At 49.3% G+C, this 18867-nt stretch overlaps 11 non-coding genes across 11 annotated transcripts; all 11 read left to right on the forward strand.

Annotated features, from left to right (window-relative positions):
- The first annotated feature begins 619 nt into the window (after positions 1–619).
- On the forward strand, positions 620–697 carry LOC126057846 (small nucleolar RNA SNORD115). Its single transcript, XR_007512918.1, has one exon. It is a non-coding gene; the product is annotated as a small nucleolar RNA SNORD115 (small nucleolar RNA).
- A 1618-nt stretch (positions 698–2315) lies between these two features.
- Positions 2316–2396, forward strand: LOC126057477 (small nucleolar RNA SNORD115). Its single transcript, XR_007512563.1, has one exon. It is a non-coding gene; the product is annotated as a small nucleolar RNA SNORD115 (small nucleolar RNA).
- Positions 2397–4013: 1617 nt separating this feature from the next.
- LOC126057939 (small nucleolar RNA SNORD115) lies at positions 4014–4091 on the forward strand. The gene has a single exon (XR_007513012.1). It is a non-coding gene; the product is annotated as a small nucleolar RNA SNORD115 (small nucleolar RNA).
- A 1618-nt stretch (positions 4092–5709) lies between these two features.
- LOC126057478 (small nucleolar RNA SNORD115) lies at positions 5710–5790 on the forward strand. The gene has a single exon (XR_007512564.1). It is a non-coding gene; the product is annotated as a small nucleolar RNA SNORD115 (small nucleolar RNA).
- A 1617-nt stretch (positions 5791–7407) lies between these two features.
- On the forward strand, positions 7408–7485 carry LOC126057847 (small nucleolar RNA SNORD115). Its single transcript, XR_007512919.1, has one exon. It is a non-coding gene; the product is annotated as a small nucleolar RNA SNORD115 (small nucleolar RNA).
- A 1618-nt stretch (positions 7486–9103) lies between these two features.
- On the forward strand, positions 9104–9184 carry LOC126057479 (small nucleolar RNA SNORD115). Its single transcript, XR_007512565.1, has one exon. It is a non-coding gene; the product is annotated as a small nucleolar RNA SNORD115 (small nucleolar RNA).
- A 1617-nt stretch (positions 9185–10801) lies between these two features.
- Positions 10802–10879, forward strand: LOC126057848 (small nucleolar RNA SNORD115). Its single transcript, XR_007512920.1, has one exon. It is a non-coding gene; the product is annotated as a small nucleolar RNA SNORD115 (small nucleolar RNA).
- A 1618-nt stretch (positions 10880–12497) lies between these two features.
- Positions 12498–12578, forward strand: LOC126057480 (small nucleolar RNA SNORD115). The gene has a single exon (XR_007512566.1). It is a non-coding gene; the product is annotated as a small nucleolar RNA SNORD115 (small nucleolar RNA).
- A 1617-nt stretch (positions 12579–14195) lies between these two features.
- LOC126057851 (small nucleolar RNA SNORD115) lies at positions 14196–14273 on the forward strand. Its single transcript, XR_007512922.1, has one exon. It is a non-coding gene; the product is annotated as a small nucleolar RNA SNORD115 (small nucleolar RNA).
- A 1618-nt stretch (positions 14274–15891) lies between these two features.
- Positions 15892–15972, forward strand: LOC126057481 (small nucleolar RNA SNORD115). Its single transcript, XR_007512567.1, has one exon. It is a non-coding gene; the product is annotated as a small nucleolar RNA SNORD115 (small nucleolar RNA).
- Positions 15973–17589: 1617 nt separating this feature from the next.
- Positions 17590–17667, forward strand: LOC126057852 (small nucleolar RNA SNORD115). The gene has a single exon (XR_007512923.1). It is a non-coding gene; the product is annotated as a small nucleolar RNA SNORD115 (small nucleolar RNA).
- Positions 17668–18867: the final 1200 nt, after the last annotated feature.

An 18867-nucleotide genomic window follows, 5' to 3' on the forward strand; every position in this document is an offset into this window, starting at 1 on the left:
GTTGAAGGACTGTGGCAATTTTAACAAGTGTTGGCAGAATTCTTGGAAAGCTATTCTTTTCCAAATGTCCTCCAGCTGATTTGAAGATCCCCCGGTGCTGGGGACTCTTGGGTGCCATTTCCCGGGAGTCCGCACACATTGGACAGTGCCCGTGGACGCATAGTTGGCTGCCTTCAACACATCAGTCAGGCTTAAGCAATGGCAAAGGCTCCTTTTGCCTGGGTCCTCCTGTAAATTTGTGCTACATCCAGACACCTCTCTGCCTTCTTCTGAATATTGCATGATTCTCTCCTTCTGTCATGGGTCAGCAGACTCCCCAGTGGGTTGCAAATGGCTGTCTTGATTTTGTCCATGTGTTCGCGAATGTCTGGCTGAAAGCCTAGCCTTAGGGAAGTGAGTTTCTCTTCTGGGATCTCTGTCTTACTGATTTCCCCTTTTCAAAGGGTTAGTGAGGTCGATGTCTCTTGTCCTGCTTTCATGGGGGTCAAGCCAACTGCCCGGGAAACTGGAAGATGATGTGTGAACGCTCTCATCCACTGTCCTTCCTGGGTGGAAGGAAGACATTTGTGGTAAGCATCTTCAGGTCTCAGGGGATTTTTCCTGGGGAGTGATATGGCCGGGGTCAATGATGACATAATCTGTCTGGAAGAGAGATGATGACCTAAAAATCATGCTCAGAGAGGTTATGCTGAGGCCCTGTGGGAAAGTCCTTTGGCCCAGCCTTACAGATCTTCTTTAGAGCGGACTCCCATTTTGATTTCTTTCACCTGCACCAAGTAATCCAAAAGACCTGGGTGGCCGATTTTGGTCAGGTTGATTCCTTGGCTCTTTTCCTCTTTTTGTGTCCTTTAGCAAAACCTGCCTCCGAGGAGTTCACCGTTGCGAGGACAAAAGGTGAGGGATTTCCCGTGATTTGCCCTGGCCCCATCTGACACTTAGGCAAGTGAGGATACACCACAAAAGGCAGTAGGGTTTGCTGACAAGGCTGAGGCATGTCCCCTGGTGTGTGCTTGACCTTGCCTGGTTGACTAAGTGGCGGTGACGTGCGTGGGTGGATACTTAGGAATCAGAGAATCCTGAAACATGTGCGCTGGAGTCATCTGCGATAGCCTGGGCCCAAGTCCGATACGGCCTACCGAAATGGGAGAAACGGCCAACTAGAACAATGTATTTTCCCAAGATATTTATGAGATGTGAATGGCTCAGAGCTCTACAGGAGACTGGTCAACTTGCTGTAATTGAAAGCGTGTGTCAGTTGCGGCTGGACTCGCAGGATTTGCAGGTCGCTTTTCCCGTGAATCTTGAAATTGGATGAGCGACTCAGTAGTCTGATAGCTGGCTCCAGCTTTCAAGTAAAGGTAGCTGCACAGATAACTGCGTAGAAAATCTAAAGTCAGGGTCGATGCCAGGTGTGAAGGGGACACGAGGGTCAGGAGCACTTTCAGGTTGATGCCACAGGAGGTCATGTTTCCCTGGAGCTCTAGACAGTGAAAGCAGGCGTAAGTGCTGCCTTGCACATGTGCAAAGATCCCTGTTCCTACAGAGTTGGTTGGAATCCTGTAGAGGTTCCATAAGACTCCTGCTCTCTTTGTGCCAAGGAATCCTCTGATGGTTGATAAACAGGAGGAGATGTGTTCCCTGTGTTCCCATTCTTTGGGAATGAGGTGGCCTTGACTGTGTCTCTCCATGGCACAAGGGTGAAATCAAACTCTGGAAATGCCTAGTTGATTTGGGGGCCAAATTCTTGGTGAAAGCACTCTTCCGAGTGTCCCACAGCTCATTTGAAGATCCCCAGTTTTGGGAACCCTTGGATGTCATTTCCTGGAAGTGCTCGTGCACGGATCCGTGCCTGTGGACACAGATTTGGCTTCCTCGTAGACATTAGCCGGGGCTGATCAAATGAATAGCCTGTTCTTGGCTGGGACTTCCTGAGTACTTTTCTCCATTCGGAGTCCTCTATGCCTTGTCTTGATCTGGCACGCGTCTGCCTTTCTGTCAAGGGTCAGCAGTCTCACTAATGGGCGAGAAGTGTGTGTCTTGATTTCGTCCCTCTTTTGGGCTATATGTGGAACAAGCATAGCTGTTAGGCAATGAATGTCTCTCGTCTGATGTCTGACTTACTTCTTTGCCCTTCCTCAAAGGATTGCAAGGTCGAAGCCTGTTTTCCTGCTTTCATGAGGGTCAAGCTAGTCCCCGGGAAACCGGAAGAGGATGTGCGAACCTTCTCATCCTGCGTGATTGCGGGCTGGATGGACGATATCGGTGGTGAGGAACTTGAAGACTCAGGTGATTTCTCCCGGGGATTGAGATGTCTCGGGTCAACGAAGACACCTCAACTTGTCTCCAAGAGAGATGATGACATAAAAATCATGCTCAATAGGATCCCGCTGAGGCCCAGAGAGAAACTCCTTTTCCCTAACGTTAATGATCTGCTTCAGAGTGGACCCCCGTTTGGATCCCTTTTTCCTCCACCAAGTGATCAAAAACTCCTCCCTGACCGATTTTGGTCATGCTGATTCCTTGGCTCTTTTCGTCTTTTTCTGTCATTTGGAAAGACCTGCTTTCAGGAGATTCACCACCGAAAGAACTCAAGGTGAGTGAATGATGGCGGTTCTCCCTTGTCTCTGGTGACACTTAGACAAGTGAAAATGGAGCCCAAGAGGCAGTCGGGTTTTGTGGAAAAGCTGAGACGTGTCCCCTGCTTTGAGCTTGACCTGACCTATTGACCAAGTGGCGGTGATATGCACGGGTGGATAGGTAGGAAGCACAGGAACCTAGAAGAATTTCCACTTGAGTAATTTTTGATCGTCCGGTTCCCAGTCGGGTATGTCTACGGAATTTGAGAATATTTTCAACTCTCAACTCTTTACGGGATGGGAGTGTGTAGCAGCTCTACTGGAGAAACCAGAGAGACTTGCCCTAGTTGAAAGCCTGTGTCAGTTGCGACTGGACTCTTAGGATCTCCAGGGCGTCTTTCCCAGACATCTTGGTATTGGATGAAGACTGGAGTAGCCTGATACCTCGCTGTAGCATTCAAGAAAAGGCAGCAGCACCACTATCTGAGTCAAAAAGCTAATGCCAGGCTCAATACCATTCGGTACGTGGGTCGCGAGCGTCATGACTCGTTTCAGGTTCATACCACAGGAGGTCAGGATCTGCTGACAGCCTAATCAGGCAATGCAGGCATAACTGCTGCCTTCCACATGTGGAAAGATCATTTTCTTGACAGATCTTTGGAATCTTGTAGAGATTCCATAGAACTCCTTTTCCGTGTGCCCCACGGGATCCTCTGATGCTTGATATACGGGAGGAGATGTGTTCCCTCTCTGGGGATTATTGGGGCCTGAGGTAGATTCGATTGTGTCTCTCCATGGCTCAGTGGTGAAACGAAAGCGTTGAAGGACTGTGGCAATTTTAACAAGTGTTGGCAGAATTCTTGGAAAGCTATTCTTTTCCAAATGTCCTCCAGCTGATTTGAAGATCCCCCGGTGCTGGGGACTCTTGGGTGCCATTTCCCGGGAGTCCGCACACATTGGACAGTGCCCGTGGACGCATAGTTGGCTGCCTTCAACACATCAGTCAGGCTTAAGCAATGGCAAAGGCTCCTTTTGCCTGGGTCCTCCTGTAAATTTGTGCTACATCCAGAGACCTCTCTGCCTTCTTCTGAATATTGCATGATTCTCTCCTTCTGTCATGGGTCAGCAGACTCCCCAGTGGGTTGCAAATGGCTGTCTTGATTTTGTCCATGTGTTCGCGAAAGTCTGGCTGAAAGCCTAGCCTTAGGGAAGTGAGTTTCTCTTCTGGGATCTCTGTCTTACTGATTTCCCCTTTTCAAAGGGTTAGTGAGGTCGATGTCTCTTGTCCTGCTTTCATGGGGGTCAAGCCAACTGCCCGGGAAACTGGAAGATGATGTGTGAACGCTCTCATCCACTGTCCTTCCTGGGTGGAAGGAAGACATTTGTGGTAAGCATCTTCAGGTCTCAGGGGATTTTTCCTGGGGAGTGATATGGCCGGGGTCAATGATGACATAATCTGTCTGGAAGAGAGACGATGACCTAAAAATCATGCTCAGAGAGGTTATGCTGAGGCCCTGTGGGAAAGTCCTTTGGCCCAGCCTTACAGATCTTCTTTAGAGCGGACTCCCATTTTGATTTCTTTCACCTGCACCAAGTAATCCAAAAGACCTGGGTGGCCGATTTTGGTCAGGTTGATTCCTTGGCTCTTTTCCTCTTTTTGTGTCCTTTAGCAAAACCTGCCTCCGAGGAGTTCACCGTTGCGAGGACAAAAGGTGAGGGATTTCCCGTGATTTGCCCTGGCCCCATCTGACACTTAGGCAAGTGAGGATACACCACAAAAGGCAGTAGGGTTTGCTGACAAGGCTGAGGCATGTCCCCTGGTGTGTGCTTGACCTTGCCTGGTTGACTAAGTGGCGGTGACGTGCGTGGGTGGATACTTAGCAATCAGAGAATCCTGAAACATGTGCGCTGGAGTCATCTGCGATAGCCTGGGTCCAAGTCCGATACGGCCTACCGAAATGGGAGAAACGGCCAACTAGAACAATGTATTTTCCCAAGATATTTATGAGATGTGAATGGCTCAGAGCTCTACAGGAGACTGGTCAACTTGCTGTAATTGAAAGCGTGTGTCAGTTGCGGCTGGACTCGCAGGATTTGCAGGTCGCTTTTCCCGTGAATCTTGAAATTGGATGAGCGACTCAGTAGTCTGATAGCTGGCTCCAGCTTTCAAGTAAAGGTAGCTGCACAGATAACTGCGTAGAAAATCTAAAGTCAGGGTCGATGCCAGGTGTGAAGGGGACACGAGGGTCAGGAGCACTTTCAGGTTGATGCCACAGGAGGTCATGTTTCCCTGGAGCTCTAGACAGTGAAAGCAGGCGTAAGTGCTGCCTTGCACATGTGCAAAGATCCCTGTTCCTACAGAGTTGGTTGGAATCCTGTAGAGGTTCCATAAGACTCCTGCTCTCTTTGTGCCAAGGAAACCTCTGATGGTTGATAAACAGGAGGAGATGTGTTCCCTGTGTTCCCATTCTTTGGGAATGAGGTGGCCTTGACTGTGTCTCTCCATGGCACAAGGGTGAAATCAAACTCTGGAAATGCCTAGTTGATTTGGGGGCCAAATTCTTGGTGAAAGCACTCTTCCGAGTGTCCCACAGCTCATTTGAAGATCCCCAGTTTTGGGAACCCTTGGATGTCATTTCCTGGAAGTGCTCGTGCACGGATCCGTGCCTGTGGACACAGATTCGGCTTCCTCGTAGACATTAGCCGGGGCTGATCAAATGAATAGCCTGTTCTTGGCTGGGACTTCCTGAGTACTTTTCTCCATTCGGAGTCCTCTATGCCTTGTCTTGATCTGGCACACGTCTGCCTTTCTGTCAAGGGTCAGCAGTCTCACTAATGGGCGAGAAGTGTGTGTCTTGATTTCGTCCCTCTTTTGGGCTATATGTGGAACAAGCATAGCTGTTAGGCAATGAATGTCTCTCGTCTGATGTCTGACTTACTTCTTTGCCCTTCCTCAAAGGATTGCAAGGTCGAAGCCTGTTTTCCTGCTTTCATGAGGGTCAAGCTAGTCCCCGGGAAACCGGAAGAGGATGTGCGAACCTTCTCATCCTGCGTGATTGCGGGCTGGATGGACGATATCGGTGGTGAGGAACTTGAAGACTCAGGTGATTTCTCCCGGGGATTGAGATGTCTCGGGTCAACGAAGACACCTCAACTTGTCTCCAAGAGAGATGATGACATAAAAATCATGCTCAATAGGATCCCGCTGAGGCCCAGAGAGAAACTCCTTTTCCCTAACGTTAATGATCTGCTTCAGAGTGGACCCCCGTTTGGATCCCTTTTTCCTCCACCAAGTGATCAAAAACTCCTCCCTGACCGATTTTGGTCATGCTGATTCCTTGGCTCTTTTCGTCTTTTTCTGTCATTTGGAAAGACCTGCTTTCAGGAGATTCACCACCGAAAGAACTCAAGGTGAGTGAATGATGGCGGTTCTCCCTTGTCTCTGGTGACACTTAGACAAGTGAAAATGGAGCCCAAGAGGCAGTCGGGTTTTGTGGAAAAGCTGAGACGTGTCCCCTGCTTTGAGCTTGACCTGACCTATTGACCAAGTGGCGGTGATATGCACGGGTGGATAGGTAGGAAGCACAGGAACCTAGAAGAATTTCCACTTGAGTAATTTTTGATCGTCCGGTTCCCAGTCGGGTATGTCTACGGAATTTGAGAATATTTTCAACTCTCAACTCTTTACGGGATGGGAGTGTGTAGCAGCTCTACTGGAGAAACCAGAGAGACTTGCCCTAGTTGAAAGCCTGTGTCAGTTGCGACTGGACTCTTAGGATCTCCAGGGCGTCTTTCCCAGACATCTTGGTATTGGATGAAGACTGGAGTAGCCTGATACCTCGCTGTAGCATTCAAGAAAAGGCAGCAGCACCACTATCTGAGTCAAAAAGCTAATGCCAGGCTCAATACCATTCGGTACGTGGGTCGCGAGCGTCATGACTCGTTTCAGGTTCATACCACAGGAGGTCAGGATCTGCTGACAGCCTAATCAGGCAATGCAGGCATAACTGCTGCCTTCCACATGTGGAAAGATCATTTTCTTGACAGATCTTTGGAATCTTGTAGAGATTCCATAGAACTCCTTTTCCGTGTGCCCCACGGGATCCTCTGATGCTTGATATACGGGAGGAGATGTGTTCCCTCTCTGGGGATTATTGGGGCCTGAGGTAGATTCGATTGTGTCTCTCCATGGCTCAGTGGTGAAACGAAAGCGTTGAAGGACTGTGGCAATTTTAACAAGTGTTGGCAGAATTCTTGGAAAGCTATTCTTTTCCAAATGTCCTCCAGCTGATTTGAAGATCCCCCGGTGCTGGGGACTCTTGGGTGCCATTTCCCGGGAGTCCGCACACATTGGACAGTGCCCGTGGACGCATAGTTGGCTGCCTTCAACACATCAGTCAGGCTTAAGCAATGGCAAAGGCTCCTTTTGCCTGGGTCCTCCTGTAAATTTGTGCTACATCCAGAGACCTCTCTGCCTTCTTCTGAATATTGCATGATTCTCTCCTTCTGTCATGGGTCAGCAGACTCCCCAGTGGGTTGCAAATGGCTGTCTTGATTTTGTCCATGTGTTCGCGAATGTCTGGCTGAAAGCCTAGCCTTAGGGAAGTGAGTTTCTCTTCTGGGATCTCTGTCTTACTGATTTCCCCTTTTCAAAGGGTTAGTGAGGTCGATGTCTCTTGTCCTGCTTTCATGGGGGTCAAGCCAACTGCCCGGGAAACTGGAAGATGATGTGTGAACGCTCTCATCCACTGTCCTTCCTGGGTGGAAGGAAGACATTTGTGGTAAGCATCTTCAGGTCTCAGGGGATTTTTCCTGGGGAGTGATATGGCTGGGGTCAATGATGACATAATCTGTCTGGAAGAGAGATGATGACCTAAAAATCATGCTCAGAGAGGTTATGCTGAGGCCCTGTGGGAAAGTCCTTTGGCCCAGCCTTACAGATCTTCTTTAGAGCGGACTCCCATTTTGATTTCTTTCACCTGCACCAAGTAATCCAAAAGACCTGGGTGGCCGATTTTGGTCAGGTTGATTCCTTGGCTCTTTTCCTCTTTTTGTGTCCTTTAGCAAAACCTGCCTCCGAGGAGTTCACCGTTGCGAGGACAAAAGGTGAGGGATTTCCCGTGATTTGCCCTGGCCCCATCTGACACTTAGGCAAGTGAGGATACACCACAAAAGGCAGTAGGGTTTGCTGACAAGGCTGAGGCATGTCCCCTGGTGTGTGCTTGACCTTGCCTGGTTGACTAAGTGGCGGTGACGTGCGTGGGTGGATACTTAGGAATCAGAGAATCCTGAAACATGTGCGCTGGAGTCATCTGCGATAGCCTGGGTCCAAGTCCGATACGGCCTACCGAAATGGGAGAAACGGCCAACTAGAACAATGTATTTTCCCAAGATATTTATGAGATGTGAATGGCTCAGAGCTGTACAGGAGACTGGTCAACTTGCTGTAATTGAAAGCGTGTGTCAGTTGCGGCTGGACTCGCAGGATTTGCAGGTCGCTTTTCCCGTGAATCTTGAAATTGGATGAGCGACTCAGTAGTCTGATAGCTGGCTCCAGCTTTCAAGTAAAGGTAGCTGCACAGATAACTGCGTAGAAAATCTAAAGTCAGGGTCGATGCCAGGTGTGAAGGGGACACGAGGGTCAGGAGCACTTTCAGGTTGATGCCACAGGAGGTCATGTTTCCCTGGAGCTCTAGACAGTGAAAGCAGGCGTAAGTGCTGCCTTGCACATGTGCAAAGATCCCTGTTCCTACAGAGCTGGTTGGAATCCTGTAGAGGTTCCATAAGACTCCTGCTCTCTTTGTGCCAAGGAAACCTCTGATGGTTGATAAACAGGAGGAGATGTGTTCCCTGTGTTCCCATTCTTTGGGAATGAGGTGGCCTTGACTGTGTCTCTCCATGGCACAAGGGTGAAATCAAACTCTGGAAATGCCTAGTTGATTTGGGGGCCAAATTCTTGGTGAAAGCACTCTTCCGAGTGTCCCACAGCTCATTTGAAGATCCCCAGTTTTGGGAACCCTTGGATGTCATTTCCTGGAAGTGCTCGTGCACGGATCCGTGCCTGTGGACACAGATTCGGCTTCCTCGTAGACATTAGCCGGGGCTGATCAAATGAATAGCCTGTTCTTGGCTGGGACTTCCTGAGTACTTTTCTCCATTCGGAGTCCTCTATGCCTTGTCTTGATCTGGCACGCGTCTGCCTTTCTGTCAAGGGTCAGCAGTCTCACTAATGGGCGAGAAGTGTGTGTCTTGATTTCGTCCCTCTTTTGGGCTATATGTGGAACAAGCATAGCTGTTAGGCAATGAATGTCTCTCGTCTGATGTCTGACTTACTTCTTTGCCCTTCCTCAAAGGATTGCAAGGTCGAAGCCTGTTTTCCTGCTTTCATGAGGGTCAAGCTAGTCCCCGGGAAACCGGAAGAGGATGTGCGAACCTTCTCATCCTGCGTGATTGCGGGCTGGATGGACGATATCGGTGGTGAGGAACTTGAAGACTCAGGTGATTTCTCCCGGGGATTGAGATGTCTCGGGTCAACGAAGACACCTCAACTTGTCTCCAAGAGAGATGATGACATAAAAATCATGCTCAATAGGATCCCGCTGAGGCCCAGAGAGAAACTCCTTTTCCCTAACGTTAATGATCTGCTTCAGAGTGGACCCCCGTTTGGATCCCTTTTTCCTCCACCAAGTGATCAAAAACTCCTCCCTGACCGATTTTGGTCATGCTGATTCCTTGGCTCTTTTCGTCTTTTTCTGTCATTTGGAAAGACCTGCTTTCAGGAGATTCACCACCGAAAGAACTCAAGGTGAGTGAATGATGGCGGTTCTCCCTTGTCTCTGGTGACACTTAGACAAGTGAAAATGGAGCCCAAGAGGCAGTCGGGTTTTGTGGAAAAGCTGAGACGTGTCCCCTGCTTTGAGCTTGACCTGACCTATTGACCAAGTGGCGGTGATATGCACGGGTGGATAGGTAGGAAGCACAGGAACCTAGAAGAATTTCCACTTGAGTAATTTTTGATCGTCCGGTTCCCAGTCGGGTATGTCTACGGAATTTGAGAATATTTTCAACTCTCAACTCTTTACGGGATGGGAGTGTGTAGCAGCTCTACTGGAGAAACCAGAGAGACTTGCCCTAGTTGAAAGCCTGTGTCAGTTGCGACTGGACTCTTAGGATCTCCAGGGCGTCTTTCCCAGACATCTTGGTATTGGATGAAGACTGGAGTAGCCTGATACCTCGCTGTAGCATTCAAGAAAAGGCAGCAGCACCACTATCTGAGTCAAAAAGCTAATGCCAGGCTCAATACCATTCGGTACGTGGGTCGCGAGCGTCATGACTCGTTTCAGGTTCATACCACAGGAGGTCAGGATCTGCTGACAGCCTAATCAGGCAATGCAGGCATAACTGCTGCCTTCCACATGTGGAAAGATCATTTTCTTGACAGATCTTTGGAATCTTGTAGAGATTCCATAGAACTCCTTTTCCGTGTGCCCCACGGGATCCTCTGATGCTTGATATACGGGAGGAGATGTGTTCCCTCTCTGGGGATTATTGGGGCCTGAGGTAGATTCGATTGTGTCTCTCCATGGCTCAGTGGTGAAACGAAAGCGTTGAAGGACTGTGGCAATTTTAACAAGTGTTGGCAGAATTCTTGGAAAGCTATTCTTTTCCAAATGTCCTCCAGCTGATTTGAAGATCCCCCGGTGCTGGGGACTCTTGGGTGCCATTTCCCGGGAGTCCGCACACATTGGACAGTGCCCGTGGACGCATAGTTGGCTGCCTTCAACACATCAGTCAGGCTTAAGCAATGGCAAAGGCTCCTTTTGCCTGGGTCCTCCTGTAAATTTGTGCTACATCCAGAGACCTCTCTGCCTTCTTCTGAATATTGCATGATTCTCTCCTTCTGTCATGGGTCAGCAGACTCCCCAGTGGGTTGCAAATGGCTGTCTTGATTTTGTCCATGTGTTCGCGAATGTCTGGCTGAAAGCCTAGCCTTAGGGAAGTGAGTTTCTCTTCTGGGATCTCTGTCTTACTGATTTCCCCTTTTCAAAGGGTTAGTGAGGTCGATGTCTCTTGTCCTGCTTTCATGGGGGTCAAGCCAACTGCCCGGGAAACTGGAAGATGATGTGTGAACGCTCTCATCCACTGTCCTTCCTGGGTGGAAGGAAGACATTTGTGGTAAGCATCTTCAGGTCTCAGGGGATTTTTCCTGGGGAGTGATATGGCCGGGGTCAATGATGACATAATCTGTCTGGAAGAGAGATGATGACCTAAAAATCATGCTCAGAGAGGTTATGCTGAGGCCCTGTGGGAAAGTCCTTTGGCCCAGCCTTACAGATCTTCTTTAGAGCGGACTCCCATTTTGATTTCTTTCACCTGCACCAAGTAATCCAAAAGACCTGGGTGGCCGATTTTGGTCAGGTTGATTCCTTGGCTCTTTTCCTCTTTTTGTGTCCTTTAGCAAAACCTGCCTCCGAGGAGTTCACCGTTGCGAGGACAAAAGGTGAGGGATTTCCCGTGATTTGCCCTGGCCCCATCTGACACTTAGGCAAGTGAGGATACACCACAAAAGGCAGTAGGGTTTGCTGACAAGGCTGAGGCATGTCCCCTGGTGTGTGCTTGACCTTGCCTGGTTGACTAAGTGGCGGTGACGTGCGTGGGTGGATACTTAGGAATCAGAGAATCCTGAAACATGTGCGCTGGAGTCATCTGCGATAGCCTGGGCCCAAGTCCGATACGGCCTACCAAAATGGGAGAAACGGCCAACTAGAACAATGTATTTTCCCAAGATATTTATGAGATGTGAATGGCTCAGAGCTCTACAGGAGACTGGTCAACTTGCTGTAATTGAAAGCGTGTGTCAGTTGCGGCTGGACTCGCAGGATTTGCAGGTCGCTTTTCCCGTGAATCTTGAAATTGGATGAGCGACTCAGTAGTCTGATAGCTGGCTCCAGCTTTCAAGTAAAGGTAGCTGCACAGATAACTGCGTAGAAAATCTAAAGTCAGGGTCGATGCCAGGTGTGAAGGGGACACGAGGGTCAGGAGCACTTTCAGGTTGATGCCACAGGAGGTCATGTTTCCCTGGAGCTCTAGACAGTGAAAGCAGGCGTAAGTGCTGCCTTGCACATGTGCAAAGATCCCTGTTCCTACAGAGTTGGTTGGAATCCTGTAGAGGTTCCATAAGACTCCTGCTCTCTTTGTGCCAAGGAATCCTCTGATGGTTGATAAACAGGAGGAGATGTGTTCCCTGTGTTCCCATTCTTTGGGAATGAGGTGGCCTTGACTGTGTCTCTCCATGGCACAAGGGTGAAATCAAACTCTGGAAATGCCTAGTTGATTTGGGGGCCAAATTCTTGGTGAAAGCACTCTTCCGAGTGTCCCACAGCTCATTTGAAGATCCCCAGTTTTGGGAACCCTTGGATGTCATTTCCTGGAAGTGCTCGTGCACGGATCCGTGCCTGTGGACACAGATTCGGCTTCCTCGTAGACATTAGCCGGGGCTGATCAAATGAATAGCCTGTTCTTGGCTGGGACTTCCTGAGTACTTTTCTCCATTCGGAGTCCTCTATGCCTTGTCTTGATCTGGCACGCGTCTGCCTTTCTGTCAAGGGTCAGCAGTCTCACTAATGGGCGAGAAGTGTGTGTCTTGATTTCGTCCCTCTTTTGGGCTATATGTGGAACAAGCATAGCTGTTAGGCAATGAATGTCTCTCGTCTGATGTCTGACTTACTTCTTTGCCCTTCCTCAAAGGATTGCAAGGTCGAAGCCTGTTTTCCTGCTTTCATGAGGGTCAAGCTAGTCCCCGGGAAACCGGAAGAGGATGTGCGAACCTTCTCATCCTGCGTGATTGCGGGCTGGATGGACGATATCGGTGGTGAGGAACTTGAAGACTCAGGTGATTTCTCCCGGGGATTGAGATGTCTCGGGTCAACGAAGACACCTCAACTTGTCTCCAAGAGAGATGATGACATAAAAATCATGCTCAATAGGATCCCGCTGAGGCCCAGAGAGAAACTCCTTTTCCCTAACGTTAATGATCTGCTTCAGAGTGGACCCCCGTTTGGATCCCTTTTTCCTCCACCAAGTGATCAAAAACTCCTCCCTGACCGATTTTGGTCATGCTGATTCCTTGGCTCTTTTCGTCTTTTTCTGTCATTTGGAAAGACCTGCTTTCAGGAGATTCACCACCGAAAGAACTCAAGGTGAGTGAATGATGGCGGTTCTCCCTTGTCTCTGGTGACACTTAGACAAGTGAAAATGGAGCCCAAGAGGCAGTCGGGTTTTGTGGAAAAGCTGAGACGTGTCCCCTGCTTTGAGCTTGACCTGACCTATTGACCAAGTGGCGGTGATATGCACGGGTGGATAGGTAGGAAGCACAGGAACCTAGAAGAATTTCCACTTGAGTAATTTTTGATCGTCCGGTTCCCAGTCGGGTATGTCTACGGAATTTGAGAATATTTTCAACTCTCAACTCTTTACGGGATGGGAGTGTGTAGCAGCTCTACTGGAGAAACCAGAGAGACTTGCCCTAGTTGAAAGCCTGTGTCAGTTGCGACTGGACTCTTAGGATCTCCAGGGCGTCTTTCCCAGACATCTTGGTATTGGATGAAGACTGGAGTAGCCTGATACCTCGCTGTAGCATTCAAGAAAAGGCAGCAGCACCACTATCTGAGTCAAAAAGCTAATGCCAGGCTCAATACCATTCGGTACGTGGGTCGCGAGCGTCATGACTCGTTTCAGGTTCATACCACAGGAGGTCAGGATCTGCTGACAGCCTAATCAGGCAATGCAGGCATAACTGCTGCCTTCCACATGTGGAAAGATCATTTTCTTGACAGATCTTTGGAATCTTGTAGAGATTCCATAGAACTCCTTTTCCGTGTGCCCCACGGGATCCTCTGATGCTTGATATACGGGAGGAGATGTGTTCCCTCTCTGGGGATTATTGGGGCCTGAGGTAGATTCGATTGTGTCTCTCCATGGCTCAGTGGTGAAACGAAAGCGTTGAAGGACTGTGGCAATTTTAACAAGTGTTGGCAGAATTCTTGGAAAGCTATTCTTTTCCAAATGTCCTCCAGCTGATTTGAAGATCCCCCGGTGCTGGGGACTCTTGGGTGCCATTTCCCGGGAGTCCGCACACATTGGACAGTGCCCGTGGACGCATAGTTGGCTGCCTTCAACACATCAGTCAGGCTTAAGCAATGGCAAAGGCTCCTTTTGCCTGGGTCCTCCTGTAAATTTGTGCTACATCCAGAGACCTCTCTGCCTTCTTCTGAATATTGCATGATTCTCTCCTTCTGTCATGGGTCAGCAGACTCCCCAGTGGGTTGCAAATGGCTGTCTTGATTTTGTCCATGTGTTCGCGAATGTCTGGCTGAAAGCCTAGCCTTAGGGAAGTGAGTTTCTCTTCTGGGATCTCTGTCTTACTGATTTCCCCTTTTCAAAGGGTTAGTGAGGTCGATGTCTCTTGTCCTGCTTTCATGGGGGTCAAGCCAACTGCCCGGGAAACTGGAAGATGATGTGTGAACGCTCTCATCCACTGTCCTTCCTGGGTGGAAGGAAGACATTTGTGGTAAGCATCTTCAGGTCTCAGGGGATTTTTCCTGGGGAGTGATATGGCCGGGGTCAATGATGACATAATCTGTCTGGAAGAGAGATGATGACCTAAAAATCATGCTCAGAGAGGTTATGCTGAGGCCCTGTGGGAAAGTCCTTTGGCCCAGCCTTACAGATCTTCTTTAGAGCGGACTCCCATTTTGATTTCTTTCACCTGCACCAAGTAATCCAAAAGACCTGGGTGGCCGATTTTGGTCAGGTTGATTCCTTGGCTCTTTTCCTCTTTTTGTGTCCTTTAGCAAAACCTGCCTCCGAGGAGTTCACCGTTGCGAGGACAAAAGGTGAGGGATTTCCCGTGATTTGCCCTGGCCCCATCTGACACTTAGGCAAGTGAGGATACACCACAAAAGGCAGTAGGGTTTGCTGACAAGGCTGAGGCATGTCCCCTGGTGTGTGCTTGACCTTGCCTGGTTGACTAAGTGGCGGTGACGTGCGTGGGTGGATACTTAGGAATCAGAGAATCCTGAAACATGTGCGCTGGAGTCATCTGCGATAGCCTGGGCCCAAGTCCGATACGGCCTACCGAAATGGGAGAAACGGCCAACTAGAACAATGTATTTTCCCAAGATATTTATGAGATGTGAATGGCTCAGAGCTCTACAGGAGACTGGTCAACTTGCTGTAATTGAAAGCGTGTGTCAGTTGCGGCTGGACTCGCAGGATTTGCAGGTCGCTTTTCCCGTGAATCTTGAAATTGGATGAGCGACTCAGTAGTCTGATAGCTGGCTCCAGCTTTCAAGTAAAGGTAGCTGCACAGATAACTGCGTAGAAAATCTAAAGTCAGGGTCGATGCCAGGTGTGAAGGGGACACGAGGGTCAGGAGCACTTTCAGGTTGATGCCACAGGAGGTCATGTTTCCCTGGAGCTCTAGACAGTGAAAGCAGGCGTAAGTGCTGCCTTGCACATGTGCAAAGATCCCTGTTCCTACAGAGTTGGTTGGAATCCTGTAGAGGTTCCATAAGACTCCTGCTCTCTTTGTGCCAAGGAATCCTCTGATGGTTGATAAACAGGAGGAGATGTGTTCCCTGTGTTCCCATTCTTTGGGAATGAGGTGGCCTTGACTGTGTCTCTCCATGGCACAAGGGTGAAATCAAACTCTGGAAATGCCTAGTTGATTTGGGGGCCAAATTCTTGGTGAAAGCACTCTTCCGAGTGTCCCACAGCTCATTTGAAGATCCCCAGTTTTGGGAACCCTTGGATGTCATTTCCTGGAAGTGCTCGTGCACGGATCCGTGCCTGTGGACACAGATTCGGCTTCCTCGTAGACATTAGCCGGGGCTGATCAAATGAATAGCCTGTTCTTGGCTGGGACTTCCTGAGTACTTTTCTCCATTCGGAGTCCTCTATGCCTTGTCTTGATCTGGCACGCGTCTGCCTTTCTGTCAAGGGTCAGCAGTCTCACTAATGGGCGAGAAGTGTGTGTCTTGATTTCGTCCCTCTTTTGGGCTATATGTGGAACAAGCATAGCTGTTAGGCAATGAATGTCTCTCGTCTGATGTCTGACTTACTTCTTTGCCCTTCCTCAAAGGATTGCAAGGTCGAAGCCTGTTTTCCTGCTTTCATGAGGGTCAAGCTAGTCCCCGGGAAACCGGAAGAGGATGTGCGAACCTTCTCATCCTGCGTGATTGCGGGCTGGATGGACGATATCGGTGGTGAGGAACTTGAAGACTCAGGTGATTTCTCCCGGGGATTGAGATGTCTCGGGTCAACGAAGACACCTCAACTTGTCTCCAAGAGAGATGATGACATAAAAATCATGCTCAATAGGATCCCGCTGAGGCCCAGAGAGAAACTCCTTTTCCCTAACGTTAATGATCTGCTTCAGAGTGGACCCCCGTTTGGATCCCTTTTTCCTCCACCAAGTGATCAAAAACTCCTCCCTGACCGATTTTGGTCATGCTGATTCCTTGGCTCTTTTCGTCTTTTTCTGTCATTTGGAAAGACCTGCTTTCAGGAGATTCACCACCGAAAGAACTCAAGGTGAGTGAATGATGGCGGTTCTCCCTTGTCTCTGGTGACACTTAGACAAGTGAAAATGGAGCCCAAGAGGCAGTCGGGTTTTGTGGAAAAGCTGAGACGTGTCCCCTGCTTTGAGCTTGACCTGACCTATTGACCAAGTGGCGGTGATATGCACGGGTGGATAGGTAGGAAGCACAGGAACCTAGAAGAATTTCCACTTGAGTAATTTTTGATCGTCCGGTTCCCAGTCGGGTATGTCTACGGAATTTGAGAATATTTTCAACTCTCAACTCTTTACGGGATGGGAGTGTGTAGCAGCTCTACTGGAGAAACCAGAGAGACTTGCCCTAGTTGAAAGCCTGTGTCAGTTGCGACTGGACTCTTAGGATCTCCAGGGCGTCTTTCCCAGACATCTTGGTATTGGATGAAGACTGGAGTAGCCTGATACCTCGCTGTAGCATTCAAGAAAAGGCAGCAGCACCACTATCTGAGTCAAAAAGCTAATGCCAGGCTCAATACCATTCGGTACGTGGGTCGCGAGCGTCATGACTCGTTTCAGGTTCATACCACAGGAGGTCAGGATCTGCTGACAGCCTAATCAGGCAATGCAGGCATAACTGCTGCCTTCCACATGTGGAAAGATCATTTTCTTGACAGATCTTTGGAATCTTGTAGAGATTCCATAGAACTCCTTTTCCGTGTGCCCCACGGGATCCTCTGATGCTTGATATACGGGAGGAGATGTGTTCCCTCTCTGGGGATTATTGGGGCCTGAGGTAGATTCGATTGTGTCTCTCCATGGCTCAGTGGTGAAACGAAAGCGTTGAAGGACTGTGGCAATTTTAACAAGTGTTGGCAGAATTCTTGGAAAGCTATTCTTTTCCAAATGTCCTCCAGCTGATTTGAAGATCCCCCGGTGCTGGGGACTCTTGGGTGCCATTTCCCGGGAGTCCGCACACATTGGACAGTGCCCGTGGACGCATAGTTGGCTGCCTTCAACACATCAGTCAGGCTTAAGCAATGGCAAAGGCTCCTTTTGCCTGGGTCCTCCTGTAAATTTGTGCTACATCCAGAGACCTCTCTGCCTTCTTCTGAATATTGCATGATTCTCTCCTTCTGTCATGGGTCAGCAGACTCCCCAGTGGGTTGCAAATGGCTGTCTTGATTTTGTCCATGTGTTCGCGAAAGTCTGGCTGAAAGCCTAGCCTTAGGGAAGTGAGTTTCTCTTCTGGGATCTCTGTCTTACTGATTTCCCCTTTTCAAAGGGTTAGTGAGGTCGATGTCTCTTGTCCTGCTTTCATGGGGGTCAAGCCAACTGCCCGGGAAACTGGAAGATGATGTGTGAACGCTCTCATCCACTGTCCTTCCTGGGTGGAAGGAAGACATTTGTGGTAAGCATCTTCAGGTCTCAGGGGATTTTTCCTGGGGAGTGATATGGCCGGGGTCAATGATGACATAATCTGTCTGGAAGAGAGATGATGACCTAAAAATCATGCTCAGAGAGGTTATGCTGAGGCCCTGTGGGAAAGTCCTTTGGCCCAGCCTTACAGATCTTCTTTAGAGCGGACTCCCATTTTGATTTCTTTCACCTGCACCAAGTAATCCAAAAGACCTGGGTGGCCGATTTTGGTCAGGTTGATTCCTTGGCTCTTTTCCTCTTTTTGTGTCCTTTAGCAAAACCTGCCTCCGAGGAGTTCACTGTTGCGAGGACAAAAGGTGAGGGATTTCCCGTGATTTGCCCTGGCCCCATCTGACACTTAGGCAAGTGAGGATACACCACAAAAGGCAGTAGCGTTTGCTGACAAGGCTGAGGCATGTCCCCTGGTGTGTGCTTGACCTTGCCTGGTTGACTAAGTGGCGGTGACGTGCGTGGGTGGATACTTAGGAATCAGAGAATCCTGAAACATGTGCGCTGGAGTCATCTGCGATAGCCTGGGCCCAAGTCCGATACGGCCTACCGAAATGGGAGAAACGGCCAACTAGAACAATGTATTTTCCCAAGATATTTATGAGATGTGAATGGCTCAGAGCTCTACAGGAGACTGGTCAACTTGCTGTAATTGAAAGCGTGTGTCAGTTGCGGCTGGACTCGCAGGATTTGCAGGTCGCTTTTCCCGTGAATCTTGAAATTGGATGAGCGACTCAGTAGTCTGATAGCTGGCTCCAGCTTTCAAGTAAAGGTAGCTGCACAGATAACTGCGTAGAAAATCTAAAGTCAGGGTCGATGCCAGGTGTGAAGGGGACACGAGGGTCAGGAGCACTTTCAGGTTGATGCCACAGGAGGTCATGTTTCCCTGGAGCTCTAGACAGTGAAAGCAGGCGTAAGTGCTGCCTTGCACATGTGCAAAGATCCCTGTTCCTACAGAGTTGGTTGGAATCCTGTAGAGGTTCCATAAGACTCCTGCTCTCTTTGTGCCAAGGAATCCTCTGATGGTTGATAAACAGGAGGAGATGTGTTCCCTGTGTTCCCATTCTTTGGGAATGAGGTGGCCTTGACTGTGTCTCTCCATGGCACAAGGGTGAAATCAAACTCTGGAAATGCCTAGTTGATTTGGGGGCCAAATTCTTGGTGAAAGCACTCTTCCGAGTGTCCCACAGCTCATTTGAAGATCCCCAGTTTTGGGAACCCTTGGATGTCATTTCCTGGAAGTGCTCGTGCACGGATCCGTGCCTGTGGACACAGATTCGGCTTCCTCGTAGACATTAGCCGGGGCTGATC

This window comes from Elephas maximus, chromosome 13 (assembly GCF_024166365.1).
Source record: "Elephas maximus indicus isolate mEleMax1 chromosome 13, mEleMax1 primary haplotype, whole genome shotgun sequence".
NCBI lineage: Eukaryota > Metazoa > Chordata > Mammalia > Proboscidea > Elephantidae > Elephas > Elephas maximus.